Source organism: Cetorhinus maximus, chromosome 21 (assembly GCF_964194155.1).
Source record: "Cetorhinus maximus chromosome 21, sCetMax3.hap1.1, whole genome shotgun sequence".
In the NCBI taxonomy this organism is placed as follows: Eukaryota; Metazoa; Chordata; class Chondrichthyes; order Lamniformes; family Cetorhinidae; genus Cetorhinus; species Cetorhinus maximus.
This window is the reverse complement of record NC_135899.1, coordinates 59,511,594-59,527,744: the sequence shown is the minus strand read 5'-3', so window position 1 is coordinate 59,527,744 and position 16,151 is coordinate 59,511,594. Positions and strand designations below refer to the sequence as shown.

Here is a 16,151-nt window from a genome sequence, read left to right as displayed (position 1 = left end):
ACTGCAGATCACACAGGCAAGTATCAGTAACTTTGAAAAATAAATGCATGACAGTGCACACTCGCGACCCCAGTATGCCCTCTTATCCCACCCGTGGATGAGGTTAATACAAATGTGTCCTACCCGCCTGCCCATTGCGCCCGTGCGCCGACCTGACGATTGCACGGGCACCAAAAAATCTGCATCTATTGGTGAGTTAAGGGCCTTAGGCGGCCGGTTAATTAATGGTGGGCGCGCATTGGACATCATCGCGCGCCCGCCCAATGAAATATCACATTGGCGCACAGTGACATTGGGACACTTGCCCAAAGTCACCGCGCGTCATTTTACACCTGGACGCGGGGGGCCCGGCCCTGCATGCCAACAGGAAAATTCTGTCCACTGTTACATTTGCACTCTCTATCCCTTCCTGTCACAGTCTGTTCTTCATTTCCCTTAATAATAATCTTGCTCTTTTTGCCTTCCACATATTCCCAAATTTGACTCCTTGTCTCCACTACTTAGTTTAAAACCGCCTCTACTTCCCTAGTCACGCAGCTCGCAAAAACACCATTCCCAACACGGTACAGCTGTAGACCATCCCAACAGTACAGATCCCACTTGCCCCAGTATTGGTGCCAGTGCCCCACGAACCAGAACCCACTTCTCCCACGCCAGGTTTTGAGCCACGCATTCGTCTCCCTAATCTGATTTGTCCTGTGCCAATTTGCATGTGGCTGAGGTAATAATCCAGAAATTATGACCTCTTGAGGATCTGCTTCTTAATTTGATGCCAAGCTCCTCGTGCTAACTATGCAGAGCCTCCTTCCTCATCCTGCTGGGGTTAGGTTAAGGCTAGACTTAAAAAAAAAACATATTGACAACATTGTTACTGTTAGGTTTAGCGTTAGGATTGAAACCACTATTACTCCCTCACATAGACCAGTCAGAAAGCAACCTCATGAATTGTTAATTCAAGGAGCCTCCTTTCCACCTAATTTTGAGTTCCTCAGTGCTTCCATGTCTTTACACTTTTCACACAACAAAATAAAACATCGGGGACATTAGGCTTGGGTATTTTGTCAGAAATCCAAGTGGATTCAGATATACCACTGGATACATTCAGTTATCTCCATTCCTGCAAAACTCTTCTAACAATAGCATGGCACCAGGTGCCACCAGACACTCTCTGCTTCCACCTGTTGAACCCTCTGTCTTTTTCCATTAGGGTTAGGGTTTTGTTTTAGTGCTTTTCCACTGTCCTGCTCCACCTTTTACCATCAGATACATCTAATTGAAAAGGGTGTTTAACCACAAAGCTGAGGAACGTGTGACTCTCCGCTATAGAGAGAGTGCAGGTGGCTGAAGGGAATTCTCGAGCAGAGAATCAAAGCCCAACTGGGAAAATGGAGTGGACGGAGAGAGGCGGAGAAAATATGAGGCTGTGATTGGAGGGGTGGAGAGCGGGAGTTGTACCTGACTCACTATCAGCTATCACGGTTTCAGCGGCCACTGGAAGAAATACCCCAATTTGCCAATAGTCAGTCCACCTATGGGAGCCGGAGATTTGTCCCTGACCCCAGCCCCGGTCTACAGCTCTAAGGGGGTTGATAATTGAAATGCTTGACTTGGAATGTGTGATAGCTGAGGAAAACAAATATCCCACTTTACTGACATCCTTCGCTCTCATTTACTTCTTCATTTTAAGCTCAGCAGATAGATACAATCAGTTTGTATGTTATTTTGCATACTTTGCAAAAATTATTTCATTAAAAAAATTTAAGCATTGCTGCACTAATCTAAATATATCTCAATCAGCCTGCCTCCCTAACAGAAAGGGAGAAGGATGCATATTCTGGGATGCAAATGTGAACATCAGGAACCCACTACTCACTTTGGGGTGCTTTATATTATAATTAAACCAGGCCGGTGAAAAACTAACTTGAGAAAGAATTAAAATTAAATTCACATTGAAGGGGTTAGTTGCAGAACTCAAAAGTAAAACCCCTCCCTACTGTTCCACTAACCATGGCCTAGGGCCCTTTCCCTCCTGATCTCTTCTCTAAGTCCTAAAATCCTCTCTCAGTCTAGTCCCTCAACGATGTTTTCTGTGGCCCCAGGTGGAGGCTTTCAGACTTCAGAGGAGGGGACAGGAGGGGAAGGGCCCAGCGCCACAGACATCAATCCTTAAAAAAAGATAGCAAAGTGTACCTTCTAAGCTAGAAACAGTGGAAGTCCAAAGAGACTTGGGATTCCAAGCGCATCAAACATTAAAATGTCATGAACAAATACAGAAAATAATCAAAAAAGCTAATGGAAGGTTGGGCTTTATCTGGAGGACTAGAATACCAGGGGTGGAAGTTCTGCCACAGCAGATAACATCCAAAGCAAACAGGGTTCTTGGATTTCTGAGGAGGAATCTTTGGTATTGCAACAGAAGTATCAGGGCTGACTAAACATTTTTTGTCCAATCCTGGAGTATGCACATTGCATGTGGGATCCTTATAAGGTGAGAGATAGAAATAAGATTGAAGCAATCTAAAGACATGCTGCACAATTCTGCATGAATCACTATGGGAAATACACCAGTGTCACATCCTTGATCGCAGATTTGGAATGGGAAAAACAACAGCAAAGGAGGGAGAAACAGAGACTGACCGTGTTCTATAAAATATGAAATGAACTGGTGGGAATTGACAGAAACAAGTACCTGGCGTCCTCTGGCAATGACAAAACATGAGATAGTCATCCACACAAATCACAAAGACCATTTGTTCCCAAGACAGTGTATCAACAATCTTTCTTCCCAAGGACAATCCCTCAATGGAATAAACTGGCAAAGGAAATAGTTACAGTCTCATCACTTGAAATCTTCAAGGCCCATCTTTAGATTATTTATGTTTAAAAGTTTTGATGATAAGGACGATTATCTCAGAAGGTCATGCTTGGTTTAGCTAGTGCTACCCATATAAAGGTTGGTGGAATACGGATATTTGTCTGTGATGCTGACACTACTAAAGCAGAATCAGGAGCTTAACAAAACCCTGGTCAACTCACATCTGGAGTACTGTGAGAAGTTATGGGCACCACACCTTAGAAAAGATATACTGGCCTTGGAGAGAGTCCAGAATGTTACTTGGAATCCAAGGGGTAAATTATGCGGATAGATAACACAAATTATGATAAAATATAAACAAAAAATGCTGAAAATATGCAGCAGGTCAGGCAGCATATTTAGAGAGAGAAACAGAGTTAATGGGCTGGATGTTCAATGCAGGGTCAGGAACCCAGCATCTGGATTAATTTCGGGTCCCGATCTCACTCTCGAGCTGCGTCATTCTTGAGATGCTATGTTCAAATGTAAATGGCCAAATTAACCAGGTGACAGGCTCAGCACCCAATGAAAGGCACCGTGCCTCCAGGAAGCAGGAACTGCCTGCCTGGCACCAGTCAAAAAGACAGGAGGCAGCCATATTGGGGGCTGCCACACCCTTGCCGAAGAGACCAGGCAGCTCCGTAGAGGGATGCCAGCATCCACAGTGATGCAGGGGAGACATGCAGGTGAGATTACAGCGCAGCTCTGGAACCAGCAGAAAGAGAACCAGGAAAGATCATTTATATGGTTCTCCATCGAACGCGACAGTTGTGCACTAACATGCACCAGACTGTGCCGGTTTGCCAAATTGAGCTTTAAAAATTCCTAGGCGAGCTAAGAGGCCCTTTAACAAGCTCCTTGATGAGCTCAAGGGGCCATTAATTGGCAGCAACTATGTTTCCCACTCCCATCTGCCCTTTGAAAATACAAAACTGTCCTGGAGGCATTGAGATTCTGAGATGAATTCCGAGATCATGATTTTTTATTTCCCACCCACACCAGGTCCCGACCTCAAAGGCCCTTTGAAAATTCAGTCCAATGTTTCAGGTAGATGATCATTCATCAGAACCATTGGGGGGGGGGAGGGTGGAGGGGGGTGGGGGCAGGGGGGAATGGGGGGGAGTGGGGAGGGGGGGGAGGGGGGTGGGGGGAAGTGGTGAGGGGGAGGGGGAGGAGGGGACGGGGGGAAGGAGGGGGCGGGAAAGAGGGGGGTGGGGGGAGTGGGGAGGGGTGGGGGGGAGGGGGTAGGTGGTGGGCGGGAGGGGGAGGGGGTAGGGGTGGGGTGGGAGCTTGGGGGTGGGGGGGTGGGTGTTGGGGGGAGGGGAGGAGGGGCTGGGGAAGGGGGGGTGTGGGGGAATGGGGAGGGGGTGGTGGGGAGGGGGGAGGGGGGAGGGGTGGAGGGAGGGAGGAGGGGAGGGAGGGGGCAGGGGAGGGAGGGGAGGAGGGGAGGGGAGGAGGGTATGGGCAGGAGGAGGAGGGGGGTAGGTGGTGGGCGGGATGGGGAGGGGATGGGGGTGGGGGTTGAGGGGGTGAGGGAGGGTGTGGGGGTGAGGGAGGGTGTGGGGGTGGGGTGGAGGAAGGGGAAGGAGCCCCTTTCAATTTCCCTTCCTTCTGCAAAATCTGGTACTGCTCCACCTGGCCTCATGTTCTCCTCCTTTTCCTCCTCCAGACCTAGGGGGGATCCCTAGCAAGATGTGCATGACCAAGCATTCCCTTTCTCCTGGTCACTCCTACAAAGTAGATTAGTACACTCTCTTTTGGGGAAGTGTTGATAGAATGCTGATGAAGTCTTGTCAAAAAAGTCCCCCCATGTGCAACAAAAGTCCTCTTCAAACCTCCAGCAGTGTGATCAGCGAAAGCTGCATATGGCTTTAAGCAGAGTTGAATATCATCATCAAAGACTTTGTTACTCCTGTCCAATTGGTCGCTGTTAGGAGATGTTAATTGAAGCAATTGCCACCACAATGCTGAGAAGACTCCCAAAATATCAGGGGAAAATCACCCCCACCAATCTTTTCTAAGTTCATATAAAAATCCTCAGAATGCTTAAGCTTGTCACTTGTAACTTACGCTACCATTTGAATTTGGGTTCGATTGTTGCTTTGTAATTACTTCTGAGTGCCCATCATTCAAAATATGTAAGACTGAAAAGTTTGTTCTGTTTCTCCATTATTACAGGGATAACAAACATTTTGTTATGATTGTTATGTTAATTATCACAAAATAGTTTTGACTATTTCATAATTAGATAATATGTACAGTAAAAGAAATAACATGTTCTATTGCTGACAATCGGTAAGTGTAAATGTGTTATTGAATTATTTAATAGGTGAAACTGTCTATTTTCTTGATGCTATTGTTGAAATATGGTGAGATAATGACTACCACTATCTTAACAAAAATATGTTTGCAGAATACACATGATGGTCTCTGGCTTGGCCTTCGACATATGTCCGGAACTCTTACTCACTAACGGTGGAACTGAGGAACACCAACAAAAATAAATATATCCTGGTTTATATCTGGACTGTCAAAAACACTCTAATCGAAAGGGAAAACTGATTGTGGATTGGTATCTCTAATTGTCTGCTAATCTGATCAGTGGCTGTTCGCCAAAGTCAACACAGGAAAGTAGCAGAAACTTAAAGAAGCACTCAATCAGTGTGCTCAACTTTTCAGAAGTGTGAATTCCACATCTCTTGAAAACAGAACATACCTTTAACTTTAGCAGTACATCTCTAGGCTACAATTAGCTCAAATTCAAGTCTACATTCCGAACGATTTTCCAATCAGACTTCTCCCATTTGGAAAATCTGACTTGTTCTTTCATGAGAGACTGAGCTGAACTGTTTAACCTAACAGCATACAGTGAATGTTTTGTTAGCACAAAGTTTTGAGGAGGATAATGGTCTAAACTGCTTACCAATGCGTGAGCCTTATGACTTCTCAAAGACTGTCAGTGTTTTAAACTAACAGTTAATGGTTCAGCAGGTGTGCTAGCATGATGGCATTTCAAACTTTTTTCACTGGGGTTGGAACTTACCAATATTAACTAATCAAATCAGTTGGGAAGCAGGGCAGGAGGTAGATAGACCTGTATAGATTGGAAGATGGACTTGGAGCCTGTCTGAATCAATCAGGTTTATTATCAACGTTCGTCGCATTTGAAAAGCTTTAAGATGAATTGATGGTTTTCAGGGCCATGGTAACAGGGATGGTTATTTAATAGTTATCTAATTTAAAATATACTTAGCAAATAAACTACTATAAATTCAACATTCTTTTTATTTTCCAAAAAGGATATATTTGATTGCTATGTAATGCAAAACTTATTTTCTTCAAGGCTGCTCAGAACTAATTTTGCAGTGAAGTTGGATATCTCCGTGTGAATGCATTCATTAATTTTACTCAAACATTTCTTTCATTGCACTTGAGGAAATAAAATAGGGAGTAAAGATGGAATGACCAGGAGTTTTACTACTGTAAAACTACACTGATTCCCTAGGATTTTATTAGTGTACTACTGCAATGTGAGGAAGATAACGTATATCCACACTATGCATTCTTTACCCTACTCATATTCTTCCTTTCTCATTGCAATTGATAATGGGAGCGTGTAGCGGGTGAGTCATACCGTCTCCTCAACTTCTGTGTGGATCTGCTGTGTGGGTGAGATTGAGGAGGTCGGCCTGGACGCTGGGTCCCGCGGTTGCTGTGGTGGCTGTCTGTTGGGTTCAGTGCAGTCCCACCAGCTGGTGGCAGTGACAGTGGAGGGCGTGGGACTGGTGAATTTTTCTGTGCCTGGGGTATGAGCGCTTTTGGTGGCCTCGCAGAGGGCTGGGGGCCAGTGCTGCAGATGAGGAGGGGACGGTTGGTCGGTTGGAATTGGGCTCTCAACTGTTTGATATTTTTGTATCCTTAAGATAACTTTTTAAAATTAATATGTTTGGTGTCAGTAGAACAAAGAGTAACTAAACTGAAATTTTCATGGTGTTCAGTGTACTTTTTCCTGCATTACAGTGGGAATGACAATGAGTTTTACTATTGGAAAAGTACACAGATTCCCACACCTAGGGTTTTACTACAGTGTTCTAGTGCAAGGTGAGGAATGCAATGTTAACCCACGTAATGCATTCTTTACCCCACTCATATTGCTCATTTCTCATTGCAATTGAAAATGCAGGCTCCAACAAATAGCTGGAGAGGAAAGTGCAAGACTACGAGGCAGGGTGAAATGAGCCTTTCGGCAGACCAGGACTACTACATTACTCCAACATGAGCCATTGGTTATTTTGTAAGGGTTGCAACATCTGCTTACTTTTTGTTACTTTGAACATTGTATTCTGTCTCTTTACAAAGCTGCAATTGTGGTCCCTTTGTTATATTGGATACAGAGCATAGAAATATGTCACTAGGCCCAATTAGGCTGGCTTTTATACTCCATATTAATATTCACTATAAGCTGTGTGGCTGCAAGTTCCCGTGCATACCATGCATAAATTCTCCCCTCTAAGTCACTCTGCATATGCAGATGCACAAAAAAAAATTAAAGTGTCCATGTACTTAAACAAATCAGTCAGGTACCAAAAAATTTAGAGGGTATGGTGCTTCACACACATCTCCTCCCATACTGTTAACACTCGTCTATTTACCCCAATCAATTACTGTGCTGACAAGTCCCACATTCAAACCACTCTCCAAGTAAAGAAATTTCCCTGTTAGATTATGATTGTCTATTTATGGCCCTTAGCTTTGGATTCTCCCACAAGTGGAAACATTCTTTTCACCTTTACCCTGTCAAGCCTAAAGGCCTTTATCAGGTCAGCTCTAAATCTTCTATTTTCTAAAGGAAGCTTTCCCAAATTGTTTAATCTTTCTCAACAGCTGTCCTTGCATAATAAAATCGGGAGAAGGACTGCACCATCCATTTCATTGCAAAGCTCATTGAGAAAATAAAGAGTGATTATTGATAATCAATAAGAGCGCAATGAATAGCAAACCCCAAACTGGAGACAAAGGGGGAGAAATGATATAACTGACGAGGACTAGAAGAGGCACTGTGAATGAATTTCTCCCCCACTCAGTTTTACCGGTAAGCACAAAATACATCCTTTCCTGCAGTTCACATTTTTGTGCACTTCAATTTTCCTTGAAATGACTGACGCGTGCAATGCTCTTTCTCTCCAGTGCAAGAAAATAAACCTATTGGAGAGAGTCAAAACAGCAATGTAGGCTTGGCATTAGCCTTGACAATAATAGTCGATCAACTCATAATGGATTCATATGACTTTCCTCTGTCAATTACCTTAATGGAGACATTGACCCATTTCTGAAAAGACTAACACCTCTGTTAAAATGCAGCCACTTGTATTTTTTTTATACTTAAAAGATCTGTTATTCTTTCAGTCAAAATAAATGCTGAAAATTACACCCAAAACAATGTCCAATTGCTATTTTTTTCTGGCAGAGGTGCATATCCTCGGGCAGACTCTGTTAGAAAATAAATCTTGTACCTTTAGAACTCACTTTCCCTTTGAATAATTTCTAAATTCACTGCTGTTGCGAACTAGACTTTTGTGTGCTTTACATTTCCCCTTGCAATAAAAGTGATGGATTGCTTGGTGTGTAGCACCATGAATCATCACAGGTACATGTCCTGTTGCAGTTTCCATCCAGACATCTATGTTAAGGGCTGTTTTTCTCAGCTTCTTTAACCTATTTTTTCCAGGTAAGTATTTATGAGTCACTGGGGTTGATTTTCTGTTTGGGTGCAGATGGGCTTGCAGTTCTTGAGGCTTCTGCTCTGTCCACCCACTGACATTGGCAAAAGGCATGATCAATTTTGATGTTAAGTCTCATTTAAGTATGAAACGTTCACCATCTGCAAGGGCAAGAGATCCAGCTGGCTTGTCTCTATAAGGCCAGCAATTACCAAACATGAGGAAATATTGCATTTAGCTTTGGCCACAAAACCTTAGGAAGATATATTGTCCGTAAGCTCAGATTCACCAGAATGATAGCAGAGCTTGAAGGGTTGAATTATGAGGACAATTTGCATTAAAGTGGTTTGCATTTCGGAGGCTGGGACGTGACTATTTGAATGTTTTAAAATGATAAAGGGATTTAATGGGGTAGATATCCTGTAGTGGGAGCATCCAGAACAAAAGGGCACAATCTGAAAATGAGAGCTCAGTCAGTTAGGAGTAAAATTAGGGAGCACTTTTTCATATAAAGGATAGTGAAAATCTGAAGCTCTGGTCAACAAAAGGCTGTGGCTGCTGTGTCAATTTAAGTTATCAGGATGGATATTGGTACCTTTTGTTGGGTAAGGGGATCAAGGGAGATGGAATAAAAGCAGATACATGGAGCTGATGTCTGTACCTGCCATGATCTGACTTGCTGCAATAGACTTCAGGGCTGAATGTGCCTATTTTGCCAAGCAAAAATACAGAGATTCTCCCAAAAATTGTTTAAGAAACACAGGAAAGTTGTTTGCCAAGTATTCACAGCATCTTAAATTAGACTGCTAAATATCATCATAACTGGCTCTTTCCCCACCACCCCAATGCCTCCACACCCCCAGCCTCACATAATTTGTTTTGGAAGTTTCAGTAGCAGCACTGTTATATATGGTGACCAACGCTAATCGCATGATACAATTCGCTTTGGAATTTATTTGTTCGACTCCTGCCTGTTTCCAGTCGGATCATTGACAGCCGAAATTTAGGCCTGCTCAAAATTCACATTGAAACAGGCTTGCGCGGGAAGCTTGTACATTTTTTCACCTTGTGATTTTTGGCACGCCACTATCCCGTCCATGTCAGAAATTGGATGGTTGACAGATGAAAACTAGCCCCACAGTAGCTTGCATGTCCCACAATGTATGAAATAAACATTAGATACAATCCTGTGACAATATAAACCACTGTTACAAATCAGAAGACAGTGATCAATTGCTATTCAATTGCCAGAAGTATAAGAAAGATTTAAGGGATTGAATCGTCCTCTGGGCTTGTGAAGACCCAACCTATGCACATTTGTGGCACACCTGGCCCATCTCACATGCCATTTTTGTCTTTTCACATTGGGGAAGGTTTGGCAATGCATTTTGTTTGAGCCATACTGGAGTGCATGAGGAGCGTGGGTACAGAGGTGGGCCAGTTAGAAGGCCCACCTCAGTTCTCCAACACAGTACCCGAGCTCACAACAGGGTTTAAAAGCCCCCTAAACCTCACCCCGCACCTCCCTCACTCCCATGCCAACCCATGCCCCCCAGATTGCCCATATCACCCTATGCCACTTCTACGCCCCAAGTATCCTGCATCGCCACTCACCCTATATGTACTATGTACAGTCCTCAACTTGTATTCAATATATATGGAAAATGTTTTGCATTCTTTGAGAAAAAAACAGACCTCACCATCAAGTAAAAGACTCTATATGATTGATTCTGGGAAAGAATGCATCTTGCCATGTGAAAAATAAAACTTGTAATCCTATTCACTTGTGACAACAAACCAGAAACCAGATCAAAGGGACAATCTGTTATTATAACTTCTTGAAACTGTCATTCATTCTCAGATGAATGGAAACACCTACTTGTGCTGAAACTCATTCACATTTGAAACTCCGTGAAGCATTGATAATGGTCACAGCTGTCAAAACAATAGACTGCTCTCTGAAAAGGAAAGAACAGCAGCTGCACCTTTCAATTCCAGACCAGAGTGCCTCTCAATCAATGGGCCCAACGTTCCGAGGAAAGGCAAGCATCATTGAGTTGCCACTCGCTCCTTTTTACTTACTCAGGTCAGGAGCTGTACATTATTCAGCCAATCTTTCATCCTGGGCCTAGTGAGAAATGTGCAGCAAAGCTGTGCCATGGGGTGAAGCCATGCCCCCTTTTTTACAGCACTAGCTGCTGTAATCCAGGCACATTTGGAGGTCCCGGACACTTGAGAAGCCTGAGAGAAGGTGTGTAAGTTAAGTGGGAAAGAGTTGGCAGGGGGTCGGTGTTGGAATGGTGGGGGGGGTGGGGGTGTGGTGGTTGGGGTCGGGTGGTCAGGTGGGATAGCATTCAGGGGATGGGGGGCCAAGTGGTCAAGGGGAGGGGTGTTCAGGTGGTCAGGGGGATGGGAGCGCTGTTGGTTGGGTGGTCAGAGAGATTAGGAGAGTGGTCAGGAGGTGGGGGCAGTCAGGAGGGCGGTTAAGGGATGGGGGTATTTGGCAGTTTAAGGTGTAGTTGTGGGGTGGTTGGGGAATTAACCTAGTAGTCAGGGGTTTGAGAGGTGGTCAAGGGGTCAGGAGTGTAGTCTGATGTGAGGCTAGTCAGGGGGGGTAGTTGGGCAGGTGGGGGAGTTGGGCTCTCAGAAGGATAGTCGGGGGGTCGGAGGGTAGTTGGTTGTTTGCTGTTAGCTGGGTTAGTTGGGTGGGTGATCAGAGAACTGGGGGATAGTCAGGGTGTAGTTGGGGAGCTGGGAGGGTAGTCAGAGGGTCGGGGGCATTGTCAGGGGAGTTGGAAGGCTAGTTGGGGGCGTGGGGGGAGTCAGGGAGTCAGGAGGGTAGTTGTGGGGTGGGGGCATGGTCGAGCTGGTTTGGGGAATGGTAGAGAGGTCAGGGGTGTAGTCGAGGGGGGATGTCAGGAGAATAGTGGGGGGGGAGGTTGTCGGGTGTTTGAGGAGGTAGTCGGTGGGTCCAGTTGGGGGTTGGGGAGAGTTAGAAGTGTTTTCAAATCTTAATTTTTCCTAGGTAACTATTCTGCTAAAAGAGTCGGAAACATCCAAAGTTTCCAATTTAACTCAGAGATCCGGAGGGTTCCAGGTGCAGGGTAATTGCCCTTTGGAAATTTAAACTTCCTGGGCAATTCACATGCAGTCCTTGCATGAGGACTTCCAGGGGCAGCCCCAGCGCATCTTCTGGTGTACCTGGGTAATACCACACAGGGAACGATGGTTCTAGGCCATTGTAAACAATAAAGGTGGATAGGTTTTTTTGAGTGTAGATCTTTACCGTGTCAAACCCATTTGAAAAAAATCAGCCACAGCCATTTATATCACAGTAGAAAAGATGACAGCCCAGGCTGATAGGACATTCTGCAACATTTTTCACTGCAATGCATGTGAACAAATACACAATCTTGGTCAATGTAAGTGTCAATTTACTTTTAAAGGACAGGTCCTTATGATGAATAATTGTATTATAAGCACATCTACATTATGAAGCAGCACCTAATAGTAACATTTAAAGGTGTAAAAACACTCTACAATTCTGGCCAGATTTTTGTCACAATGGACAGGCTCTCCATTGTGGTGAAAATGGTGGACAAGCCCGGAAATCCTAAGTCCCGCCCCAAACATGGCACTTCCTATTTTTGCGGGGGTGGGATTGGAGTTGGCTGGGGTTTGTGCATGTATGCTTTAGGAGGCAGTTGGCCATTTAAATCATCAGCTGCCTCCACTGAAGTGGGGTTTTGGTAGACCAGGGGTGTGAAACCTGATGTGTGCAGAATAGACCAGATACGAGAAGGTCTGAACTTGGTGGATTTGTTTGGATAGCCAGGGTATCCCTTTGGAGAGGTAAGGTACCCCTTTGCATATGATCCTGGGATACCTTCAGGAGAGGTAAAGCACCCTTTGGGATGGTTAAAGGTAAACATGACTGTGCGTAAAAAGTGCATAAACTCATTGGAACTGTCAAAGCTGTAAATGGATTTAACTCTGCTTTAAATTAAAAATAGTCTGGAGTAAAAAGAAAATAGCACTTAATATTTCATACTGTCTCTTGACACCAGCCCAAGGGTTATCATTATGGACTTTGTGCTGCAATGACTGATTTTACAAACTAACGTTATCACAGAGGGGTGCCTGTTAAGTGAGCAGTTTGATTAACAACTCCAAGTGGTTATGGAATAGAAATGTTTGCTTTCATAAGAGATCAGTTTTGAGATATTGATTTTTTTTAATCAATGAGACGTTCTTTGTTTAAAATAGTAACATCATCAATAGACATTATTTTACCCAAGCATGGCTTGTGAGTTTTGCCCATGGTGGATACTAGGTAACTGGCATAGAGAGGGTAAGGGCAAAGGTCAGTGGGTGGGACGGGTTGGCACCACATTGAATTGGGGCTCGAAAGAGCCATGGGATATGGGGGGATCATAGGGGGTAAAAGGGGCCATAGAAGGTGGGTAGAGGGGCATGGAGTGATACAGGGTCTATGAGTGGCCAATGGGGTGGGTAGAGAGGTATGGATTGGCATAGGGAGTATAGGGGCCATGGGGGATGGGTAGAGGGGTATGTGTTGGCTTAAGAGGTTTGAGGGTCATGGGGTGAGCAGCATTTGTGGCATAGGTTGGCATGGATGGGACATGGGGACTGTGTTGGGGATTTGAGGGATGAGAGTTGGAGGGCTGTTTTTTTGTTTTAATCAGTTTTTTAAATTGAATTCAACCATGTGCCGGAGCACAGAGGCAGGCCTTCTGCCCATGCCGCCACCACAACTAGCAGCCTCCACACTTGTTCTACGACTTCTATTCCAACATGCCCCCAACCCCTTCGGAGCGAAAACCAAAACTGCAGGCCGCCACTTTTAAAGATTGGGTTCACAGAGCCAGGAATTCTCCCGTCTCCATGCACCTGACCCGGTAGCAAAAATCTGGGTCTTAGTTTTCATTATGTTCCAGACTCCTCAGCAGGCTTTCCATTTTCTTCACAGCCTCTCAAACCTCGTGTGCTTTTAATGGGCTTCCAAAACCCCACAGAACCAGATGAAAATGGTCTGTGGAAGGAAATCGATTTTTGTCCCCCATTTTTTGCACACTAGGCATTCCCAACCCGCAAACAGGCCAGGAGGAAAATGGCATAGGGTTTGGGAGTGTGGAGGAAAATCAAACTTCCTCCAAAAATAAATCTAACTGTGACCAGTCACGGACCAAAATCTGTCTCCACACCCAGACAAAAATTCAGCCCATGGAGTATTAAATGTTATAGTGTTCTTCTGTGTGATCACCTACATATATATTTAAAAAATAACTAGGCTATTGTAGTTATTAAATATGCTCATGGTATCCAGTGGGATGGCATCAACACTGCATCAACCTTTAATGACATCACACTGAAAGTCCACTTGGATGCTTTAGGTCCTCTCTTATTGGACGATACATTATCCATACATATTACATAGTTTAACATAGCAAATCCACACATCTGGCCTCTTCAAAATAAGGTATCAACTGCAGGAATTGCAGGGGAGAATTTAAATGTCATAGTAACTCTGTGAGTAGAACACCAATGTTCAAAAAATTGAATCATTGCTTAGAATCTATTTAACCAGATTTTGTTCATTAAAGTAATTGTTGTTCCATGAAGTGGACTCCATGTACATCTATGTCAATAATTTTTTGCATGTTTTCAGAGCACAAAACCACATAAAACCACCGTGAACATACTATGCAGCTGGAGGAAACAGAATTTCTAAGGGAGTACAATACACAGTACGGTAATGAGGATGATTATTTTTCAGATAAAGATAAATAGACTGTCGGAGACTTTCAGCACACTTAGGAACATAAGAGTGTGCAAGACTGAAAAACCACAGGATGTACCAGGCTTGTGCCAAGTTCTAAAAAAATACAATGTAGCATTCTGGCCCTAATTTTAACCCTGTGCAGAGAATGAATGGGTTTTGAGTGAGTTAATATCAGGACCTCTCCTTTGTCTTTCATACTGCTAAATGCTTATTTCACTAATACCTTGAATCAGGAAAGATAAAGAAATTAAATAAACTACCTCTACAGGGAACACCATCCCAAACTCATGACCCTTACTGACTAGATTTAGCACCACTCCCCAGGGAGTAGAGAACATGGATTCCCTTGGGAAAATCCACTTCAAGCCCATGATACTGGGCTCCAATGACCTAAAATTCCATTTGCTGTTTTCAACTGATAGGATGTTGCCCCAATGTTAGGGAATCTAATTGAATGTCTAAGCTGGCAAAAATATGTAAATTAGAAATTCTCCAATGATAAACTGAAAGACATTTCCAAAACCCATAAATACTTATTTTGTTTTCAGATACAAAAATACATACATTCTGTGGAAAGCCAATAAAAAAACTGAAGATTAACTTCAAATAGCCATTTATGATTTAAAACATGAATGTAGAAGGCCAGTGCTATAAAAGAACTTGGTGAATAGGAGGATTAGGTATATGGCCCCTTGGACCTGTTTAGCTTTTTAATAATATCATAGCGATTTTCATTTATAATTCTCACTGCATCATCTTTCATTTTTGCTCTGCTTTCAGTTAAGAGAATAGCAAACGTCTTTGTCTTTTGGGTTACACCTAATAAATGGTACAGGAGTGGTGAACGTCAAAAGTAGGGATAAATTTTAGAGAACATGGAAATACCATTGCCTACACACTGTTAGTCTTGTATACTGTAGGCAGCCACTCCTCATTTGATGCAAGGTGCACTTCACTTTCAGGTGTTATCATGTACCAACAGGTAGCATTAAGGCAGGCTTCAGTTAGCCATTTCATGTAAAGAAGCCTGAACAAAGTTTTATGGGAGAGGAGCCACATTAGTACAACTAATGAAGCACTTCAATCTCGCACAGTTGTATTTATTATTCAATTACAATATTTTGTGATTAAATCTATTTTTTTTTGCTGCACGTGTTAGGTGTGGAGCAATGCTAATTTCGGACCTGTGGCGGAGGGTGACCTCTGGTTAACTGGAGATCGTAACATTTAAGGTTCAGAATGTACCCAGCCTGGATACATCAAATTCTGCCTACGAACAGGGGTGGAACCCTGCTGGGAGATATTAATAGGTGACAGAGATCAGTTCCAGGAGCAGAATGAACAGCAACTCTCTGGGGAGCAGGCAGAGAGGAAGGTCGGCCCCAAGCAGCTTAGGTGCTGCCATTAGCTTCATGAGCGGGCTGGGGCTCAGAGAAGCCCCGGAAGCCATTGGTAGTTCCATGTTGCTGGGAGTTAGGGCTCATGAGAAGCCCAGGAGCAGTATTTGCTTGGTGCAGCTGGAGAGATTGGAACTCAGAAAAACCCAGGGCCGTGCCAGCTCAGTGAAGCTAGCTACTGGGGCAAAGGAAAGCCCAGGAGTAGTTGCTGGTTGTAGCATGGCTGAAAAACTGGGATCATGCTTGTGTTTTGATGGACTGTGCCCTGGCCATCACAAGGGACATAGTCTCAGTAGTACATCAGCTCAACTGGAAAAGAGGGCCAAGAAGGCTGGACCTAGAAGCAGATTTGAGAGAAATCTGAATAGTGTGCGTTT

The 16,151-nt window shown here is 44.0% G+C and overlaps 1 protein-coding gene across 1 annotated transcript in view; it reads right to left on the bottom strand.

Moving 5' to 3' along the window:
* Nucleotides 1-16,151, bottom strand: part of csmd2 (CUB and Sushi multiple domains 2) — a 1,856,113-nt gene that overhangs the window by 721,335 nt on the left and 1,118,627 nt on the right. The gene's annotated exons all lie outside the window — the stretch shown is intronic.